This window comes from Rhinatrema bivittatum, chromosome 18, assembly GCF_901001135.1.
Source record: "Rhinatrema bivittatum chromosome 18, aRhiBiv1.1, whole genome shotgun sequence".
Lineage (NCBI taxonomy): Eukaryota > Metazoa > Chordata > Amphibia > Gymnophiona > Rhinatrematidae > Rhinatrema > Rhinatrema bivittatum.
In genome coordinates, this window is record NC_042632.1 from 39897566 (window position 1) to 39918816 (window position 21251).

Sequence of the window (21251 nt, forward strand, 5' to 3'; positions counted from 1 at the left end):
TAGTCCTCATAGTCCTGGAGTTGTTGGTCACTGAACAGAGAATTTCTAAAGAGACAGTCCAGAGGTTAGAAGTAGAATTGCATTCTTATCCTGTTAAGCAATAACCTAACTAGAGCAATGTACTAATTGTACTCTGGAAGGGGAGACACCCCCCCTCCCCCAACCTCTGGTGTCCCTGGCATAGCATCACATCTTGGCCACCTTCTGAGCCACCCATATCTATACCTGTGTTTTAGCTCCTTCACATCCCTTTGTGCCAGCACAATGCTACTGATAACAATTTGGATTTGACGCCAGATCTGTTTCTTAGCATTGGTAATGGTTCTAGATTGTTCCTCATAGGGCTGTGAAAAATGTGAGGTCACTCAATAAAGCACAATATCCTCTTTTCTGGGATGAAAGTTGGCCTTGTGGAGATTCTTATCCTTTCTGTACTTGATCTGCCATTTATTAGTAGCCAGTGGAGACAGCTTCCTAGGACTGAGGGCTAGCCAACATCATGGCTACTGGAAGTGACAAGTCATTCTTGAGAGGTTTATGTTCCTGCAGGCTGTTCTCTTTCCCAAAAATGGGGTATTGGTTGTCATCCATTTTATCATCCAATGCATCCATTCTGAAGCAAAGGCATAGGATGTGTACAGCTAGCTTATTATATAGTTAGAATCCTATTAAATCAATAAAGATGCTTTTTTTTTTTTATAAGGCACAACTGATATTTAATGAAAGGCTATCTAGAAAATGTAGGCGATACCTTTCTATTGGACTATATTAATACATCTGTTACTAGCTTTTGAGAGTTATCTTCCCTTTATCGGGTCAGTAAATGGTCACAAATGTATTATATTAGTACAATAGAAAGGTATTGCCTACAACATATTTGTTGACACTAAATATGCAAGTGAGCTATTACAATAATCATAATAGATTGCTTTAGAAAATGTTTGAATGCATTCTGTATAATACTTATCCCCTTGTAGTACCCTTATTGATTTTAACTTGAGAAATGACTGAATAGATTCCATGGCTATGTCTACAGCCATTGTAAAGATGTTTATTTCATAGCTGTGTGACTGAGATTTGCCTGTCACTAATAGTTTCTCATCTTTGGGCAGTGGGAGTGGGTTTTTGCTCTTTTGGAGATCTCCCGTGGTCTTAATACTTTTTTGTGGGAGCCTTCAGTGGGGTATAAACCCCCCTGGAGCATGCTCAGTCTTGTATGGATTAGTAGGTTGGAGAGACCCCTGGAGGTCTTTGAGCTAAAGGAGGAGCAAGTGAGATTTGGTTGTTTGAAGATATTTTTGAGAAGATTGACAAGTCTGGAAGGAAGGGTATCCCCTGTTATCCAGAGAGACTGGGTCAGTGATCGTTTTGCCCAAGCAACTAGTTAATAGCAAGGGTGAAGAAAAGTTGAAATAATTGAAGAAACTTTGAGAGTTTTGGACTACAGTTTTGATATTTTTGACTTGTTGGACTTTTAAGGATTTTAACTTGAGGATTTTCCATCTTTTGATGAGCATATGCTAGAAGGTTTTTTGAGCATGGATGGTGATGTAGAATGGAGAAGATTAACTAGGAGGAACAAAATGGACAGGGAAGTATGATTTTTCTAACTCTTATATTTTTGATACTGTTTTTGATTTTCCCCATCTTGGCTTGGATTCTGATTTTTAAACTACAGTAAAAACATTTAATTTGAACACCACCTGGTCTCTATTGTTTCATTTTTCTGGGCAGTGAGTGGGCTGTCAGCTGTTGGCAAGTGTGTGTTCTTTTTTTGGGTCTCTTTGTGGTTCCTCCTCCACCTTCTGAGGAAGACCCACCACCTTCCAAAGGAAGTTACAATTGGACTTAATGACTGTGCCAGGGGCCCAGAAAGTTAATCTCCCCCCCACCATCCTGACTTGCACACAGGACCCATAGCACCCCTGGATGAGGTCAGACAGCCCAAACGGGGGACCCACTAGAGTTGCTTCAGCTTTCTCTAATTGAATTTCTGTTTCTTTTCAAGTCTGCAGAATTAAGAGACTTGCTTCAGGCCCTGATAGGTATCTGCGTGTCTTTACAAACACGGCTTGGCATTGCTATACTTTCTCTATGAATCCTATGGCATTGTCCTACATAAGTGGGCTTGAGCACATTTAAACGAGGCAGGCTGATGATGGAAGTGTGAATACGTATTTTTGGCTTTTTGCCCTCTGAGCGGTGAAAACATGTTCTGATCATTTCCTTTGCCCACATCCAGATGTTAGCAACATCAGGAAAATGATCAGAGCCATCTTTAGGCTGGAGTGGGGGTCTGGTGCAGTAATACAATGTAGGACTTTTTGGGTCTCACTAGATCCCAGTGGTGGGTTTTACTACTACTGATCCAGCTGTCAGGGTCTCCTCCTGTTGTTGATGGTTAAACATGCCTATTTCAGAAATGTTTTTTGTATTTTCAAGATGTATCTGAATGTGTAAAAGGAAATAACTTTCCCTGCTACTTGCATATCATTCATTGGGGGCTGATGTAATAAGACCCATAGCAAAACAGGCGCTCATTATGCGTGCGGGTTTTGATCACTGCGCACGGCTTAAGCTGCTGCTTCCGCGGGATGTAAAAAAAAAAAGATGCAAATGATTTGCGGGCAGAAATCAGCACATGTACGGAAAAATGTGCATACCTAAGGTTGGTACAGGCCTATGTAATAAGCGGCTGCATTCGCGCTCAAAACCTGCGCCGATAATCCACGCATAAAAGCGAATGAGCAAGTGAACGGGTCTCCCTATTAAGTGAAAATATGACCCTGGAAAGTATTTTTAAATATTTCCAATAACTGTGCTGCAGAAAACAGGGCAAATATTTTCATGGGTGATAATTCACAACAATCTTGCTGCTCTCCTGGCCGTGTATCTGTCTGCCCAGGAAGCGCCTACCTCGAATGCCGTTAAAAGCGTTTTGCTAAGCTGGCCACTCTGAAGTCGAGATAGGCATTCAGCCAGGCTCTTATCAGGCCACTTGTGCTCTTCTGTTCATGGTAAAAAAAAAGTCTGCATGATCGGGCTCCCAGAAAGACGCCTAACTAATCTTGTGCTCAGGTGCTGTTCTGGCCATGTATCTGGTCGCTCGGGCACTGAGCTAGGCACTGAGCTGGTCGCAAATCTGTCCACTCAGACATCGAGAAAAGCGCCTAGGGAAGCATTTACCTAAGCTGGCCGTTCCGATGCCCAGAAAAGCGCCTAGCTAAGCTGGCCACTCAGACACCGAGATAGGTACTCAGCAAGGTGGTTTTCAAGACACTCAGACACCGACATAGGCCCCCCCCCCCTCCGGGTCAGCGCTGACACTTGACTGATGCCCTGACCATGGCGGTAAAAAACCCACACAGGCATTAGCGTAGTTCCCTGCATTGCCTATGATTAGCTAATCGCCTCCTTTGCATACCGTTAGCACGCATTCGCGCAGGAAAAACCGCGGGTCCGTAAGCACGTCTGTACGTGCTTTTTTTTTTCCCCGACAGGCACAAAACCCTTATTACATCCCCGTATAGGGCTTTGCGCGGGAAAACGCGCGCACAAACCCGCAGCAGCTTCAGCGCACCTTATGACATCAGCCCCATTATATGATGCCTTTTAGATAACATGCTGCATGCTGTCACTGCAGCAAAGGTGGGTTTGAATAACATTTGCCTCTCATCAGGCACTATATAAACTTTGCCCAAGACAGAGAAGTTTAAATAAAGTGAATGTTTACCCCCTTGCTTTAAGTTTGCAGCTATGGTAGCTCTTACAGTAAGACTTTTAGCTTTAGGATGTTGAAAGTTGATTCTTAAGGTTTAAGTGTAAAGCCAAGCTATGCTTAATCTACTTTCTGTTCCTAGCACCAGCTGAAAACACAGAGCATCCTCAGAATCCAGGGATTGGCAGGTACAGCTCTGCTTACTTAAGAAACTGAAAGATTCTCTTTGCTCTGCCTGCAAATTAATCTCATGTTTTCCTGAAGCTGTCCCTGGAATGGACACTGAAAAGTAGTCATCTAATCCCTGCTCAATGCAGGTATCAAAGCACAATATCTTCCTTAAAAAAAACTTAAGTTTGGCATAAAACAAACTGCTCTGCTCTTGTAGCTGAGTCCTTTGTGTGTCTTTCCTGTACGAAAATTTTTTTTTTAAACTTTTTCCTATACAGTGCATTCCTGTGTTTAAAGTAAACTCTGCTACAATCTGTCACGAGCCAAGCTGGCTGTAGAGGACAGAACAACAACTAAAGGCAAAATATAGGTAGAAATTGCTGCTGCTATAGATATAGTGGAGACCTTTGAGTCATCTAACTTTATTGTCAATTGTTTATGGATCAGCTATTGAAAACTTTTTTTTTTTATTCCTAGGATAAGAGTACAAATCTGAGTAGCCATGTTTCTTTCAGCTATTGGCTGCTATCTAGTTACAGAATCAAAAAGAGAATATCATTGTGGTATTCCGTGCATTTCACTTTTAAAATCTATGTATCTGTCCAGGTTCGTGGGAATCTTCCATTACTTTTTAATACTCCCACTAAGGCACTTGGTTGCATAGAACTGCATAGAAAATAGGGATGTCCATTTGTTTCATTTGTTTCATTTGTTTAATTCGTTTCATACATTTCCCATTATATGCCAATTAGATGTGCATTCGTTTCATATGTTTTATACGTTTCATATTACATGCTTGTATAGGAAACGTATGAAACGATTGCACATCCCTAATAGAAAATACTTAAGGGGCCCATTTTCCCTGCCTATTGCAATAGTGCAGACACTTGGCTCGTTTCCCCAGCGCTAAAGATTCTTTGTACAACGCTTGTCCCATGCTTTCTTCAGTTCTGGTATTGTTTCTGCCTTCACCACTGCCACTGAGAGGTTGTTCATGCACCAACTCACCTTGCATAGCCATCGGTGGACAGATAAATGATGACATAGTCAAGAGCAGAATGGAGAGGTTACAACAGGACCTAGAGATGTGCAAATGTTTTCAAAATAGATTTGTCAAGCAAGCTAATGAAGACGGAAACATTTTGAAGCTCCACTGAGCCTTTTTTTTTTTTTTTTTTTTAAAGAAATCTGAACATGATTTGAAAATTTTCCTTTTGACTTTTGAAAGACTCAAAAATTCTATTCAACTTGTACTAGGCCCAAATTGGTCTAGTTCAAGCCCAACCTTAAATTATTCTCAGATTTCCGCTGGAAATCCACCAGCCACTTTCTGAATTCTTAGCATAAATTTTCTCCTAAAATAGTACTGCTTTAGAAGACGTGACCTCACTGTACTTCAGTAAAGGCTGCCCTCCAATTCAGGACAATGTTTTAGCTCTCCCACAAGAAGGCATTGCTGTTATCCTGGAATGTAGCTACAACCTTAAACACCTTGCTGAGCTGGCTGGCTGGATCATTATGGTCTTTACCTGTCATCATTTACTGTCACTATGAATGCAGTGACTGACAGGCCTGCTGGTCAATCATCATTCGATGTCATTAAGTCAAGGGCAGCAGACAGAGAAAACAAGAAAAAAAATAGTCTTAAATGGGACACGCTACCTAGAAAAACTGCAGAACAATTGCTTCCATATTTTGTGATAAAGAGATTGTAATGTTAATGAGTAGTGAGCAATGAGTAATTACAGGACAGCAAAATAGCATTAATGTTGTGTTCAGTGACTCATGGCATACAAAGATGCAGCTGTAATAGATACAAGAAAGAGTTGGGGAATGTGCTCAGCAGACATTTATGCTGATTTTGTGTTTTTAATAAACCACTCCTCTGCTATATCCCATAGATTAAAATAAAAACAAGTCTCAGAGAATTCTGAATACTTAATGTCAACTCGGAGGCTCTCAGACGTGCAGCTACATTAAACTTGTGGATCAACAAAGTTCTGTTTCCTTCTCTCTCTCTTTCAACGTAGAAATCCCTTGGAATTTATGAATATTTGTTTTTAATTTTCCATAAGCAGTGGGAAATTGGTGGGCAGTCATCCACTGGTGGCTCCAGTTCTGCTGATCAGGCTAATGAGTCTGGGCTGTAGCCCAGCGTATGCATAGACTTGTTGGGCGGGGCAATTGCCAGTAGCCCACGTAAGTTCAGGGGATCATAAAAGAATCACCTCGCTGCCGCACCAGGAGATAACTTCTATGTTCCTGGGGAAACACAGACTGTGCTTTTGGAGTGAGGGAAAGTAAGTTGACTCTGCAGTATCCAGGCTTGTGCTCCCACCCTGAGAGGCCATTCTCTTATAGCAGGTTTGTTTGTTTATTTATTTATTTTTTAACTGGGAGAGGAAAGGGATCCAGCTGTTACAGCCAGTCAGTTTGTTAATTTTTAAATATTCAGTAAGCTACTGAGCACAAAAGTCACCTGGAAAGGTTATCTGGGTAACCTTAGCTGCATATAATCTGTGGGAGACTTGTCCTGCTGCATATTTGTCTAAAGTTATCCGGCTAATGTTACCCAGCTATATTTACTACTTGCTAGCCTACTGAATATGGGACTTCCATGTTGCTAAATTTTCAGCATAGCTTTTGGTGCAAAGTTTTGCTACCACAGATATTACATTTTAATAGCTTTACATTGTCTTATATGCCTGAAATCTACTCACACAATCAAGAGTGCTTAACATTGTTCACAGTACCATTTCATATTATGTAGTACATTTATTCATTTCTCTTGTCTTTCTCTTTGAAGTTCGGCTGAGGGCCATCTTGATTTCATTTAAAAGTGAGAAGGAGAAGACTTTGGGGGCTGCCCTGTGCTAACTGGATGAGCACTGGGTCCTCAAGCCTCTTCTAATGGTTCGCCATGCTGGCCCCAGCCTGGCACGCCCAACCCTCTATGAGAAATAACGACCCTCTCCCCCCTCTCCACCACCACCACTAAGGTCTCTATTTCCACCACCTCCTCATCAGTCATGATTCCAGCAGAGAGAAAGCAGGGGCGATCTTGATTTCATTTAAAAGTGAGAAGGAGAAGACTTTGGGGGGGCTGCCCTTTGCTAATTGGATGAGCACTGGGTCCTCAAGCCTCTTCTAATGGTTCGCCATGCTGGCCCCAGCCTGGCACGCCAACCCTCTATGAGAAATAACGACCCTCTCCCCCCTCTCCACCACCACCACCACTAAGGTCTCTATTTCCACCACCTCCTCATCAGTCATGATTCCAGCATGGTTATCCTTCCTAATGATGGAAGGGAAGGTAGCTGTATTAACCCTGCGAGGGGGGGGGGGGGTGGGAGTGGAAAGGGCAGGAGACTTGTGCCTTTATGCACTCCCTTTATAAATTGTGCACAGCAAAAACAAAAAAGAAATAGGAAACCTGAAAGGGGTAGGCGGGTGCCTAATGGAATCGCTCAGAGAAGGCCTTAGGAAGCAAATCTCATTCACATCACAAGGACACCTTTTCTTACGTACATTAGTACATTAGCATTACTACATGAATTAATGGCAGAAGCATTACCGGTGCACGGTGGAATAAATCCCATGATTAATGACCTTGTTGCTGGAACAGATGTGTATTTCACTCTGTCTGAACACTTCACCTTAGAAGTTTGGAAATTATATTCGAAATGTGATACTGAGTAGGCAGTCAAGTGCTGTAGTTTCTCCGTGTTATAGCCCAAGGAGCAGTGCAGATCTCTTAAGCCTCATTTGGTGCACGTATTCCTATCTGATATTTATTTAAGAGGGCTCCATGGTGTTTTGAATAAAGCTATGATTTTATTTGGGGGGGGGGGGGGGGGGGAAGAGCACAGCTATAGTAATTTATTTTCATAAACATCTATTTTCAAAAGCAAGAAAATAGCAATAAAAAATATGCAATAAGTCCTCCAGGAGTAGTTATAGCTTTTTCTTCAGCCACACTGTACCGTAGAATGCCAATTATTTGCTGTAACAATATTTTTGCTACCTGCACTGGGTTTTTGTGCTAATTTATTTTTACTGCTAATACTGAATTCTATTATACATTATGTTGCTTGCTCTACCCAAGTCCTCATACTCAGATATGCTAATATATGTTATACGGGGAAGTGTATTAAATATTTAAGCCAATATTTCAAATGTTAAAATAAGAAAAGAAATGCAGAGAAAAACGCTGCTTGCAAGCAAAAACTAAATGTGGAGCAAATCACATTGAAAAAAACCTGCAAATAAATTCTGGAAGCATGACATTCCTAACAGTGTAGATCTGTTTGGGTTCATATACTGAAAACAATCTTCCTTGATGTTTCAGTGGCCCTTTTTCTCTTGAAGCCCCCTTCCTCCCCAATCCAACACGATGTGCTCTGGCTGTCACAGAGGGACCCACACCAGCCCGAGGTTCTGTAGGAGGCGCCTCCTCACTGCAGTGCACATGGGGCCGGTAGGAGACGCCACTGAAGCGCTCCCAAGCCCAGCAGACTCTGTCGGAGGAGGAATAGGAGACCAGGCCCTCTGGACTGCTGTGCACAGTGCTGCAACAGGAACCAGAGGGCAGGTCATTTAATTAGCATTTTCTTTCAACAATTATGTTTTTTTTTATCATATTTTAAGCTCTTAGTAAGTGGTACTTTAAGTCTTTTAGTTTGTTTGAACAACTTGGCTGTTTTTCTCAATCAAAGAAATATCGACGTCAGCTTATACAGGATACACAAGCAAGATCCATAAGTATTGGAATCTTGTTGCATTGAATACATATGTAGTAAACTTTTGGTGAAGTCTCATTTCCTTCCAATATATTTCACTGGGAAAAAAAATCCCCGGTTTTAATAAATTTAGACTCCTGTTACAATGAAAAATTGCTGAGCTGGGCAGCTTTAATGGATTTGTCACTTTAAGTCTTTATATCTGTTTCACTGTCTAATTAAATTTGCACAAAGAAGATAATTCACAACTGCATCCCTTCAATGTCAGCGAGAAGTGATATAAATGCCTTTATGTGATCTTTATTCCGTTAGGCATATATCTACTTGGTTTTTCTCCCATCTTCAGTGATGCCGATTGCTGGAGAAACTGCAGTCTTCTGACAATTGCTTTCTAATGAAAAAAATAGGCCTTTACTATAAGGAAGATCCATTCGAATTAACAGAAATATTCTACTGGTGAATTGGTATCGCAGCTTGATTCGTGAAATCTTTTTCTTTCTTACTTTCTTTCAACCATTTTCCATTTCAATGGATTTGTTTTTTTGCACCTCTGAATGTGTTCTTTACACAGAGCACAAGTAACGCATCCTTTTCACTAATGTTTCCTGTCACTATTTTTCAGCCACCTCTGTTAAAGTGGTCACCAATTAAGCGCAATATTTAACTACTGCGTATATAGGTGCAATAAACATTGCACTTAACCATTACGGCGCCAATTTTCAAAGAGTTTATGCTCCTAACCTTTGGAGTTAGGCTCCTAAATTAGCCCTTTTGAAAATTTACTAGGAGCTGAGTGCCTAAATTTAAACTCCTAGTTTCATTTGGCCATTAAATTTAGGATCCTAAAAAGTAGGTAACTATGGGGGTTGAGTTAGGGTGGGGAAACAGGATTTAGCACTGATTTTCAGAAATAGGTACCTAATTTAGAATCCTAAATCTAGATAAATAGCAGACCTAAATTTCGGCTCTTAAATTTCTGTGAATTTTCAGCTGAAAACGTAGGGACCATGACATGCGATAATTATATTATCACATGGCACGATTGCAAATTTTTAGAAGGGGTGGGATTGGGGAGGGTTTTGGGTGGGATTAATTAAAGTGAGGAGTAATATCGCACTGTGCAATAGCAAAACGCATGCTATAGCACAGATTTAATGCCGGAAATAACTACACCACCCGAAACAGCTATAACGCAATTTGCGATAAATTTTGCAAATTTCATTTCTGCATGTTTGTATATGTGTGAGAGAGAGTGAGAGAAACTGAGAGACAATTTATAAGGCTCTCATAGTAGTCAACTATTTAATCCTCTATAGGAGGACCAGCTAATAGGTCAAGGTGAGGTAATAGTGGTGGTTTAGAGTGTAGGAGCCAATTTAACTGTTTCCCCACCCTAACTCAACCCCCATAGGATTGGGTAATTGCCAGGTTCTTATGGCCTGGATTGGCCACTGTTGGAAACAGGATGCTGGGCTTGATGGACCCTTGGTCTGACCCAGTATGTCATTTTCTTCTTATGTTCTTAACATGCAGAATGAGACGTACGAACTGCACACTACACCTTGGTGAAGATTTTGTCATTTGAGTGAGGAAAGTCTCACAAAGATGAGATTTCTACTATGTTATCTCGTCCTAGCTTGATGGTACCCTGTTATAGAGTTCATCATTCAAGGTTGAGAGAACATTGTAGAAATCACATCTTTGTGAGACTTTCCTCACTCTAAATGATGTCAAATCTTCACTGAGGTATACTGTGCAGTTCATACATCTCACACTGCATGTAAAACTGGCCCCTAAACCCTAAACCTCTATCAACACCTCACCTTGAGCTATTAGCTGGCCCTCCTATAGAGATATAAATAGTTGACTACTATGAGGGCCTTATAAATATATATTATCTCTCTATCTCTCTCTCTCTCTCTCTCTCTCTCTCTCTCTCTCTCTCTCTCTCTCTCTCTCTCTCTCGCACCTTTTCCATGATACTAACTATGAAAATCTGGCCCTTATTAGTGTTAGAAGCTTAATCTATTTAGAGTATCTGCCCCTGTATGACCTTCTAGAATCCTATGGTGGGCAATTTTCATACTCCTATATAGCTGCAAAGTGTGCCAGTGCTTTTTTACCTGTGTTCTTTGCACCAGTTGTCAAAGCAAAAGTACACGTGCACTTTAACTTTGAAAATTTTCCCCAAGAAAAAGTCCCTGCAGAGATTTGCACCTACTTTTGCTGTGGACACTTTTCCCATCCAAACTACATGCATATTGTTGAAAATCTATAACCGCGTACGTAGTTTTCTCCCTTGACCTAACCCTGCCCCAGGAGCACCTCCATTATAGAGTAAAAGTATTGCAGGCTGTAGAACTGTGTGCACATAAAAGGTAGTCAATTTTTGTTTTATTTTCTTGGCAAATAATTTAGGTGGATTTAGGTCCTATTTCTCAGTGGAAATGCCACTGAACAATGACCTTTTTAAGTGCACACTCAGGAGACACAAAAATGCGATTCTTGTCTTCCAGTGAAATATATTGGAAGGAAAGGAAACGTGGTGAAGACTGAAGCCTTAACAGTTGGTGGCCAATGCTCACCAGTTCAAACCGTGTGCTAATTCGGTTCCTTTGTGTGCATGCTACCATGCACCCAATGCAGCTGCATGGATTTTTTCGGTGGGGTTCTCTGCGTAAAAATGCAATGATGTAACAGACTGCCTCGGGCCAATCAAAAATGACGAACTCTACAGAGTCTCCTGCGTACACTGTGTTCAATGGCATCACAAATCACTCACAGAGGCTTGAAATTGCTAATTTAGAAGTTGATGGAATATCATTAAGCAAACTGCCCTTTTGAAAATGACTGAAACTATGTAATGACTATCTGGATATCATGCAGCTGTGGGACAGACACTATTCCATTTGAAATGTATCTGCTTCATTGTACCAAAAGCTAAAAAAAAAAAAAAATCAACATAATCACCATTTAGAAAAATTGATTACAAGAATAAAAAAACCAAACAACTGTACCTCTAATCTAAAGCATTTCAGGTACATAGCAATTCCTCAGGGGTCAAGGCCCTGCAAATACTGATTGCCTTTTAATACCCTTATAATTAACTTGCCTCCAATCATTTACTGCTTGTTAAAAACTGAGGGTGGTTTTCAACAGTATGTGTAAGTCAGCACATATGCACATAGGTTGCTGTTTCTAAAGTTAGAAAAGTATTTTTTTTAAATACTTTTTTTAAAATAAAAAAGTGTTTATTTTTATAAATTTTATTTTTTAAATAAAAAGTATTTATTGCACCCCTGTTTATTTGTAAACCAGCATGATGTGATCATTTCATGAATGCCGGTATATAAAAACCTTAAATAAATAAAAATAAATAAATAAATATTTTATAAGCTATGCGGCAATTTATAAAATATTACAAATTTTTGCTGTGAAAGTATGCGCCTATGTTTCAAGATGTACATATATTTGTAATGCAGGAAAACATAATTTTTCTACCCATTTTATATAAGCATATGCATGTATTTTCTGTGTGTAATAAATGTAACGTGTATAGACAATAACCACATATTACGCCTGTATTTTATAAAGAATGCTCATATGCTGCTAATGAAAATAGTTACTTGTGTGTATATGTAATCACTGGTCAGCGGACGTCTCCACCAGTTCACCCACGTCACACCTTGATTAACCCAGATCTCCCATCCAAAACGTGCAGATAAGACAAATTAAATTTCATATGTGTGACTTAATTAGCAGGTGTAAAAACATATGGACAGGTTTGGTAATGTATGGCATATACCACTTACAAAATTGCAGCTTGAGCATGTACTTCAAAACTCCATCCCAGAACTAACCTAAACCACTGCTTTTTTTCCTCCATTAATATTGATGCACGACACCGCAAGTACGTGCATACTAGCAGTGCTTCCAAAACAGCATATAGGCATGTACACACTACTTACAAACATACACACATGTTGATTTTACACATGTAACCAATGTGTAACTCTTTGAAAATTACTCCTGTTAATTCTAATTTTATGTAACCCCCTATTTCCAGGCACTCTCAGTAAAAGGCAAGAGCCACCTGTTGCGATTCCACTCGCAGGAGGGCCCCGTGATAGGCCTCACTCACCCAAACGCCACTGACACCAACCCTGTCCTCTTCTTCCTGGCTCAGGAATTCCGACAATGCCACCATGATCTTCGTGGCCTGTGGGCCACTATCTCCATTCCTGCTCCAACGTCCTCCGTCCTTGTCAGCATCTTCCCCTAGGTGAGCGTATGCGCCTCAGCCTCGGATTTAAAGGGCCTGTAGCGGGAAATGCCACGGCACTTCCTGATCATGTCATCTCGAATCAGCTCTATAAAAGGGCTCTTCTTCCTCTTGCCTTTGCAAGGCCTTCTGTTTCTTGTCTTCATCATTGGAGGTCCTCCATGTCTTGGTTCCTGTAATGTTCCTGGTCTCTCGTTGTGTTCCTGGTTCCTGTGTCTTCTAAGTCCTGGTCAAGTCTTTGTCTTGTTCCTGAATCCACACCTTTGCCTTGTTCCTGGTTCCAGCTTTCATTTTGTTGAGTCTTCAGAGTCTTCGCTGTTGGTTCAAGTCTTCGGAAGTCCTTCCTTGGTTTTATAGTCTGAGCCTGAATCTGAATTCCTGAGTCCTGTCCCCAGTCTTCGGAGTTCTTGTTTCAGCTCCCGTCTTGTTCCAAGTCTTTGAGTCTAGTGCCTGCGCCGCTATTGGCATGGTCTGCGGCCAGTCCCAGGATTGTATAGAGTGCACAGCGGCACCTGTCTCTTTCAGATCCTTCATCTGAACACACACATAACACTAATAAGAGGCAGAATGTTTTCCATAGCGGGTCCTAAACCATGGAACTCTTTTCCAGAGTCTCTGTGCCAGATGACAGAAAGAGTTTCAAATGACAACTGAAAACATGGCCCTTTAGAAAGGCATATGATCTAACATAAAACTCCAAAATGCAGATAACATCACTGTCAGAACCTGTGACTACATTAACAGATTGAGCAATAACTACTAAGCACTATTCTATATATATCAATTTGAACATGAAGGATAATGAAATGGTAATCATTGATTATAATTCCACATCAAAGCATCCTAATTACCTTGTACTCAATGTTGTTGTAAAGACTCAGAATACACAATTGGTGTTGAGATGAACCAGATTATGTAAAATATGACCTAGAAATGTATTTAATGTTATATTGACCTAGAATACAACATTGAAACTGAATGGGATTGTTGACCCAATAAATGAAAGCTGATTCTGTAATCTGTTGTGATCTAATTTTGGAACGATGGTGTATATAAAACACCTAACTAACTAAATAAATCTTGTTTCCAATTCCTGAGCCTTGGTCTTGTTCCAAGCCTTGAGCCTTCGTCATGTCCAAGTCTTCAGCGAGTTGTCCATGTCTCCATAGTCATCTGAGACCTCAGCCTTTGTCTGTCCTCATGCTCAAACTGCTTCGCAGTGGCAGTCCAAAAGGGCTTTCGAGTGGCTAGAGGGCTACCCCAGAGACCAGCAATGCATTCCTGGTGCGTGTTGGATGTCTGAGTGTTCCTATGCTAAGCCAAGCATGTTTCTGTTTCCAAGCCAAGAGTATTCCTGTTTCAGCCAGCCCATATCTGGATGCGTTCACCCACCAGCAGAATAGACCTCAGCCGGCCCCGAGGTTGCGCAGGTCACGTTGCGGCATGGGACTCATGTTCTTGAGCGCCCATCTGCACTCACACCACCACCTTTAGATGCTGCAGGAGATAAGGAAAACCTCCAGTTTTGCTGTCCTCCTTAGAAGAATACTCCAGAACTGAATTCTTCTAAGAGGGACAGCAAAGCTGTAAGGCCCAAGGAGATCATGTGCACACAATCTCTTAGGAAAAATACTATGTCCACAGTGGGAAGTAGTTCAAAACCTGAATAATTTTTACTGATGCAACAAGTAAAAGCTTGACACGCAAAAATAGAAAAAAAACAAGTGAAGCTTGTTATGTTACATAGTCCATCAGCACAAAAATACAGGAATTTTTATGCAACTTGAATTCTTAGTAGGAAAATCAGGTCCTCCATGGTCCCAATGAGAATGTTCTCCCATCACACCCCTCAGAAACATTGCAGAATCAACCTCTCCCATTTGGAAAGTTTAGCAGCACCTGGTTGATGTTGTCAATCTCCTGGACAAACTATCCTGCTCTTCAGACCTGGGGACAAACCCCTTCCAGAGGACTGCAGATTTTAAGACCTCTTCTGGAGTTCCTCCAACCACTTCACAATGGAAGAGAACAACTCCTTTCCACTTGTAGTGCCAAGGCCAGCCAAAGCTCTTGCTACCTCTGTTGACTATTCCCTATAATGATTCATAGGGTCGCCTTTGTAACCTCTTAACACTGACTTACCCGACTGGAGACTGGCTCTTGCTATCACTTTCTTAAGCTACACATTGGAATCTTCTCATTGCTAGAAGCTTCCTTCTTAAAATATAGTGAGGACCATTCAATCTTACATTTAATACTCATGTTGTGGATTTTATTTTTATTTTTTTGTGTATGTGCCAGTAATTCTTTATGGTAACTCATGGTCAGTGAGAATAAAATCATCTAATTGGCATCAATTTTACAATAGCTATTTGTTATTTATATAGCACCATCAACATGCAAAGAGTTTCATAGGATAATTCATATGGTTGCAATGTCCCAAGGATCCCTTAGTTTGAATTTGAGTAGAGGGAGGATAATAACTTCCTGATGGTCAAACAGTGCAGTGGTTTTTAAACTGGGTTGTGGCACCCCAAACTCACCCATGGGTGGCACTAGATGAATTACAGGGGGATACAAAATGCTTGGTTTGGTAGAACTTATATTTTAAAAAAATTAATGTTTCCATTTCTTTTTTTTTTTTTTTGGGGGGGGGGGGGGGGGAATCCCTATAAAAAAGAAGGGGAGGGCATGACCTGAGAAATACTGATACAGTGAGTGGTAAATAGGGTAGGGGGGGGTCAGCATGGAGTCTCTAGGTTTGCAGCTCTGTGCTGTATTTTGCTATTTTACCTTTACAATGAGACCCATGCAGCTCACCTCTTGCTTGTCATGTTTACTACCCTCCGATACCTTAGTGGGGGAGAGAAGACTCCATCTGTTGCCAAACATGGATTAAAGTGTCAAGTGAAAGTTTGACACAGCTGCTGCTGCTTCGTTATGAAACATTCTGGGATTCATTGTTATGAATAGATTTTTTTTTTATTTGCCAAGAATCAACCAGAGTTTTTCTTAGTTATAAATCCGCCAAGCCTCCTTTTGTCTTGATGTTGCAAAATTCATTTGATGTCTCTTAAAAGACTTTAATTTACTTGAGTGCGGTGTACAGGGGAGCTAAAACATAAACAAATTCTATTGAAGAGGTCATTACTTCAGATCATGCTAATTAAAGGTTAGTTTTCAAGGGGCTCTCATTGTACCAGAGCCAGCAAAGCCACTAGCAACAGAATTTTGTGAGTCTCAAGAGCCGGTAATAGGGTAATTCTGGTAACATAACAGGGTGATGCTGTTGAAGCCCACAGAGGCGCATGGCTGATTTGCTTTTAACCACTTCTGCTAGAATGACTTAACCTTGCTATAGTGCTACTAATACATATCACTGTAACCACATGGTTACCCTCCCAGGGTGGCTGTTTTACATGCAGGCTTCATACTTACTTTGGAGGGATTTCAGAGGTACAGAACGCCTCACTCACCCCTAATTCTCTTTCTATCAGCTCTACAGAACTCTGTGAAACTGTCTCAATGCAGTGCTTTTTTTGCACATTTTAGCAAGACTAGTCAATGCTTTCATCTTGGGGGATGGAGGGGGGGAGGTTTAACTAATGTCAATAGTGTAGAGCTTCCCAAACCTGTCGAGAGGGCATCACATCCAGTCAGATTTTCAGGATATCGACAATGACTATGTATGAGTTAACGCTCCATGCACTGGAGACCCAGCATATGCTAATCTATTTCATGCATATTCATTAGGGGTGTGTGTATCGTCTTGAAAGGGCATGAAAAGCACAGGAAAACAGCCAGTTTCATCCTGCGTCATTTCAAAATGAAGCAAAACAAACCAACAAAATTCATTGGATTTTTCCATTCGTTTCAAAAGTAGCAGGCACTCTTTCTGTCCTGCTCTCCCAATGCCTTTGCCGGCACAGAAAACTCAAGGCCACCAAAATTAAAAAATGGAAACTTCCTAAGGCCTCTCCCTATGCCCCCCGCCTTCCCCCAGATGCCTCTTACCCCTTCCATGGGGTCTCTGAAGTCCAAATGGGTCCAGAGCGATCCCAGTCGCTTCTGCTCCACCAGGTCACAATTTGAAAATGGCGTCAGCTGGCCCTGAGGATGATGCTATGTTGTATGGCTGCACAATAAAAGGGTACCAGCCTCAAGGCTGACCTACATCATTTTCAAAATCCTGTATTCATCAGATCAGGGTAGGTGTGACTATGATTCACTTCTAACCCATTTAGAATTTGGAGACTCCATGGAAGGGGATAAGAGGTGTCTGGGGAAGGGGAGGGGGGGGTATTTAAGAGATCAGGGGGAGGGAGAGAATCCATTTTCACATTTCCGAGATGCTGAGTTTTGCTTCAGTAGGGAAAAGGGGAAACCCAGTCCTGTCATTTCATTTTTTTTCTTTTGTTGTTTTTTTTGGGGGGGAGGGGTAGGCTTCTAGGATTTTCCTGCTCCTTTTGATGATTGCTTTATTGATTTGAAATAAAATTAACAAATGAAACAAAAACCTCCTTTGGAAAAAAATTAAATCAATTTTTTTTATTGTATACCCCTAATATTCCTTGTGAATGTCCTAACTGGCTGTGGTGTCCCCAGACAGGTTTTAGAAGCCCGACTATTAGTGGGTGAATTTAAGACTAGATGGTGTCAGGATTGTTATCCTGCACTGTGGTACATTATCTGCAGGCTGACACAGAAATAGTGGCCACAAAGACTGATGACTCTCTCCATTGTAAGGCTGGGTGATTTTGTTCTTCATTGGTTTAGGAACCAATAACGTAATATATAATCAGCAGTTCTTTATTCTAGTCTAATGCCTTGTGTCTATTCTACTTTCTCGGGAATTATATATGTCTAAAACGGGGGGACATTCCAGATTTCACCTGATAGCTGTGGTAGACCTAGAATTATTTACCTGAGTACTCCTCTGGACTCTGCTGCCGCATCCTGACTGCACTATTCACAAAACTCTCCCTTCCTCTTCTTTCCCACAGATGAGGCTTGGAGATGCCTGACTCGGTGAAAGCTTCATCCTGGCTGCTGGCAGTGAGTACTGAAGGTCAGTGCTTCATTTTCCATTTTAATTCTTCATTGTGGAAGGTAAATATGAGTTCTGTATAAAACAGATGCTGGCAGGAGAGCAAACAGCAGGCAGATTTGCTGCAGATGGACTGGGAAGATCAGAGTGGACATCCTACTGTGCCAGATCCAGTTACTAGGGTTGTGCATAGACCTTTTATTTTTTTTTTCATTTCATTTCTTGTTTGTTTTATTTATTTTTATTTATTTAAGATAAAAAGAAATAAAGAACAAACAATTTAAAAAAATAAAGAAAAAAAAATATGAATGAACAAACAACAAAAAAATGTCAGGCCAGTCAGAGAAAATTAAAACTCTCCCAGGCCCTCCCCTCTGATTCCACCTCCCTGAACCCTGTTTCCATAATTTTCTTTTTTTTTTTTCCGCACAGGGCAGGAGTGATCCCTGGTCATTCCAGCCCCACTGGAACCATGCTTGGACATGGTGCCTGCAGACCAGAGACCAGCGCCACCTTTAATTTATTGAATAAGAAATGGTGCTGGTGAGGCCCAGACCCAGGCGGGCACTATTTTGCACAGCACCAGCCTTGGTCTGCAGGCGCCATTAATTAAGCATACTTTGGTGGTGCAGGAGTGACCAGGGATCACTTTTGTTCCATCAAGAAATAGAAAAATATGGTAAGGGGTTTGAGAGGTGGAATTATTAGAAGGGATATTTTTTGTTGTTGACGGCAGTGAAATTTTAAATGAAATGAATGAAACCAAAATTTTCATTTATTTTTCTTTCATTTTAAATTCCCATTTTGTTTCAGTAAATGCACATCCTAAAACAATTAGAGCCTAAAAGTAGCTCCATTCGGAAGCTGAGTTGAGCAAGTAGCTCATTTAAAACAAATCTAAGAAAATTCTTTTTCACTCAGCACATAGTTAAGCTCTGGAATTCATTGCCAGAGGATGTGATTACAGCAGTTAGTGTAACTGGGTTTAAAAAAGGTTTGGATAAGTTCCTAGAAGAAAAATCCATAAACTGCTGTTAATCAGTGAGGAATAGTAGCTTGAGGTTATTTAATGTTTGGGTACTTGCCAGGTACTTGTGACTTGGATTGGAAACAGGATGCTGGGCTTGATGGACCCTTGGTCTGACCCAGTATGGCAACTTTTTAAGATCTGTTGTATGTTCTTATGAAAATGCTGAGCTAGTAATCTTTCATTAATAAGAAAAGGCATAATCGACAAGTTGTCTTAGGATGGCACAAAAATAAGTGTGATATTCTAGATACCAACCTCCCTATGTATTTCTTTTAAAAAGTACCAGCTTTGCACCTCATCCTGCACCCCCACCCCTCTCCCCTTTGAAATCACTCACCTACTCTGAAAAATGGAAAAGTCTGATTTCCCCCCCCCCCCCCCCATCTTTCCACAAAGTTTAGTAGAACTCTGTCCATCTGATTCATTTTCTAATATTTATATTCTAAATTATTTATGTTCTTCTGTAATCTGCCTAGAACAGATGTTCTGGGAATTAGGAGAAATATAAATGACTATAATAAACAATAATAATGTTGTAAGTGGAGGGGTGGGTAACTCAAGCAAACACATTGACTGCATGCATTGCCTGTAAGAAAATTGTCAACTTTATCCCCCCCACCACCACCAGCACCAAGATTACTCATCGACTTTGGAAATATCAGATGTTTCCCCAAGAATTTACCGCCACCCAAAACAGGCTGATGCTATATCGTGCGCTTAGCCTAGGCTAACAAGCTCTTGGACGCACATTCTGAATGCACTCGGCCAACACCCGATGCAATAAGAGGATTAGCGCACCCAAAACGTGCATCCCAACCAATGCATAGCTAATAACTCTCATCACGTGTAAATGCATGTAGATGTGGCTATTAGCTAAAAAAATCGCCGTGCGCACGTTATAACACGGAAAACTTAATGTCAGCCCAAGGGCTGGTTTTCTCTTTACACACTCCGAGCTGTCTAACCCCCCCCCCCAAAAAAAAACCCCTGCACAAAGCCACAGAAAAGCCCAAAATACTGCATTTCTGTGGTTCCTCCTACTTAGTATCATCCCAATACTAAGTAAGAGGAACCACAGGAAGCAGCATGAAAAGAAAAAATTTTTTGCTGGCAGTCAAGTTAGGGGAAACGGAAGCCCATTAATTGAGCGTCTGTTTTCCTAACCCGTGGCTGTGAGCGGGTTTTCCTAACCGGCGCCCGGCCACGTCTCCTGGGCGCCCGATGCCATGGACGCGCTAGGGACACACAAGTTATCCCTAGCGCGTCCTTTTTAGTGCAACACCCCCCCTCATTTAAATAATGCATCGCACGCCCAGGAGAGGTGGCTGGGCGCACGTTAGGACAGTGGACGCTCAATCATGAGCGGTCGTTTTACATGAGCTGATATTGCATCGGCCTGACAGTTTGGTGGAGCTAGATCCAATTTTATAAGGGGATACACACACACACATAAAAATACAAACTGCAACACACATTTTTCCATCTGATAAGCCTCCCTTCCTATTAACCTGAGGCTAAAAAATTATTCATCTCTTCCTTTTGACTTTGTTTAAAAACTCAAAGGTTTGAGATTTGGCTAGTTTACTGCACATACAACTGAGATTTCACACAGGTATGTACATAGTAAATCTTTTGTCTATATTGATAATTTGGCATTAATATAAGGGATCTTAATAGGCTCATCGTATTTTATATACCTTGATTGTTACTTAAGGATTCAAGGTTTATTGTCAACTGTGAAGAACTTGTTGTTGGTCAAGACTTTCTTACGTTTACAAAACTTGAACTATTTAGGGGTCATTAAAAGGGAAACTGGATTGGTAAAATGGAAATGCAAAGGTTACCTTGAATGTGTTTATAGTTATCATGCAGCTGCAAAGTTATGCAAATTAAAATTAAAGAAACAGGGTTAGCCCATTGTCATGAGGCAGTTCTTGTCCAGAGATGTGCGTTAGCTTTTATAAAAAAAAGAAAAGGAAAACCTGACACAATACTTGTGTTTTTTATATAGCTTAAAAAATGAAATGTAAAAACCCTCCAAAATTAAATTTTTTTTTCATTGACTTTCATTTTGGAAAGCTCAACAAACAAAAATCCCCTAAACTGAGCAAAACAAAGCAAAATTAAACATCCCGGCCCCTCACGAGTCTTCCCCATAAGAAGGGGCCTTTTGTTTTCAGTTTTTATTTTATTTTTCCCCAAGAACTTATTAGTGTTTATTATAACCAGCAAAAACAGGAGAAAATCAGAGGGGAAAAAGTCAT

The 21251-nt window shown here is 40.9% G+C and overlaps 1 long non-coding RNA gene across 1 annotated transcript in view; it reads left to right on the forward strand.

Annotated features, from left to right (window-relative positions):
• The window catches only part of LOC115080096, a 351624-nt gene that overhangs the window by 293185 nt on the left and 37188 nt on the right, over positions 1-21251 (forward strand). Inside the window, exon 3 of the long non-coding RNA XR_003853517.1 lies at positions 17914-17978. This is a non-coding gene — a long non-coding RNA (uncharacterized LOC115080096). The remainder of the gene's footprint in view (positions 1-17913; positions 17979-21251) is intronic.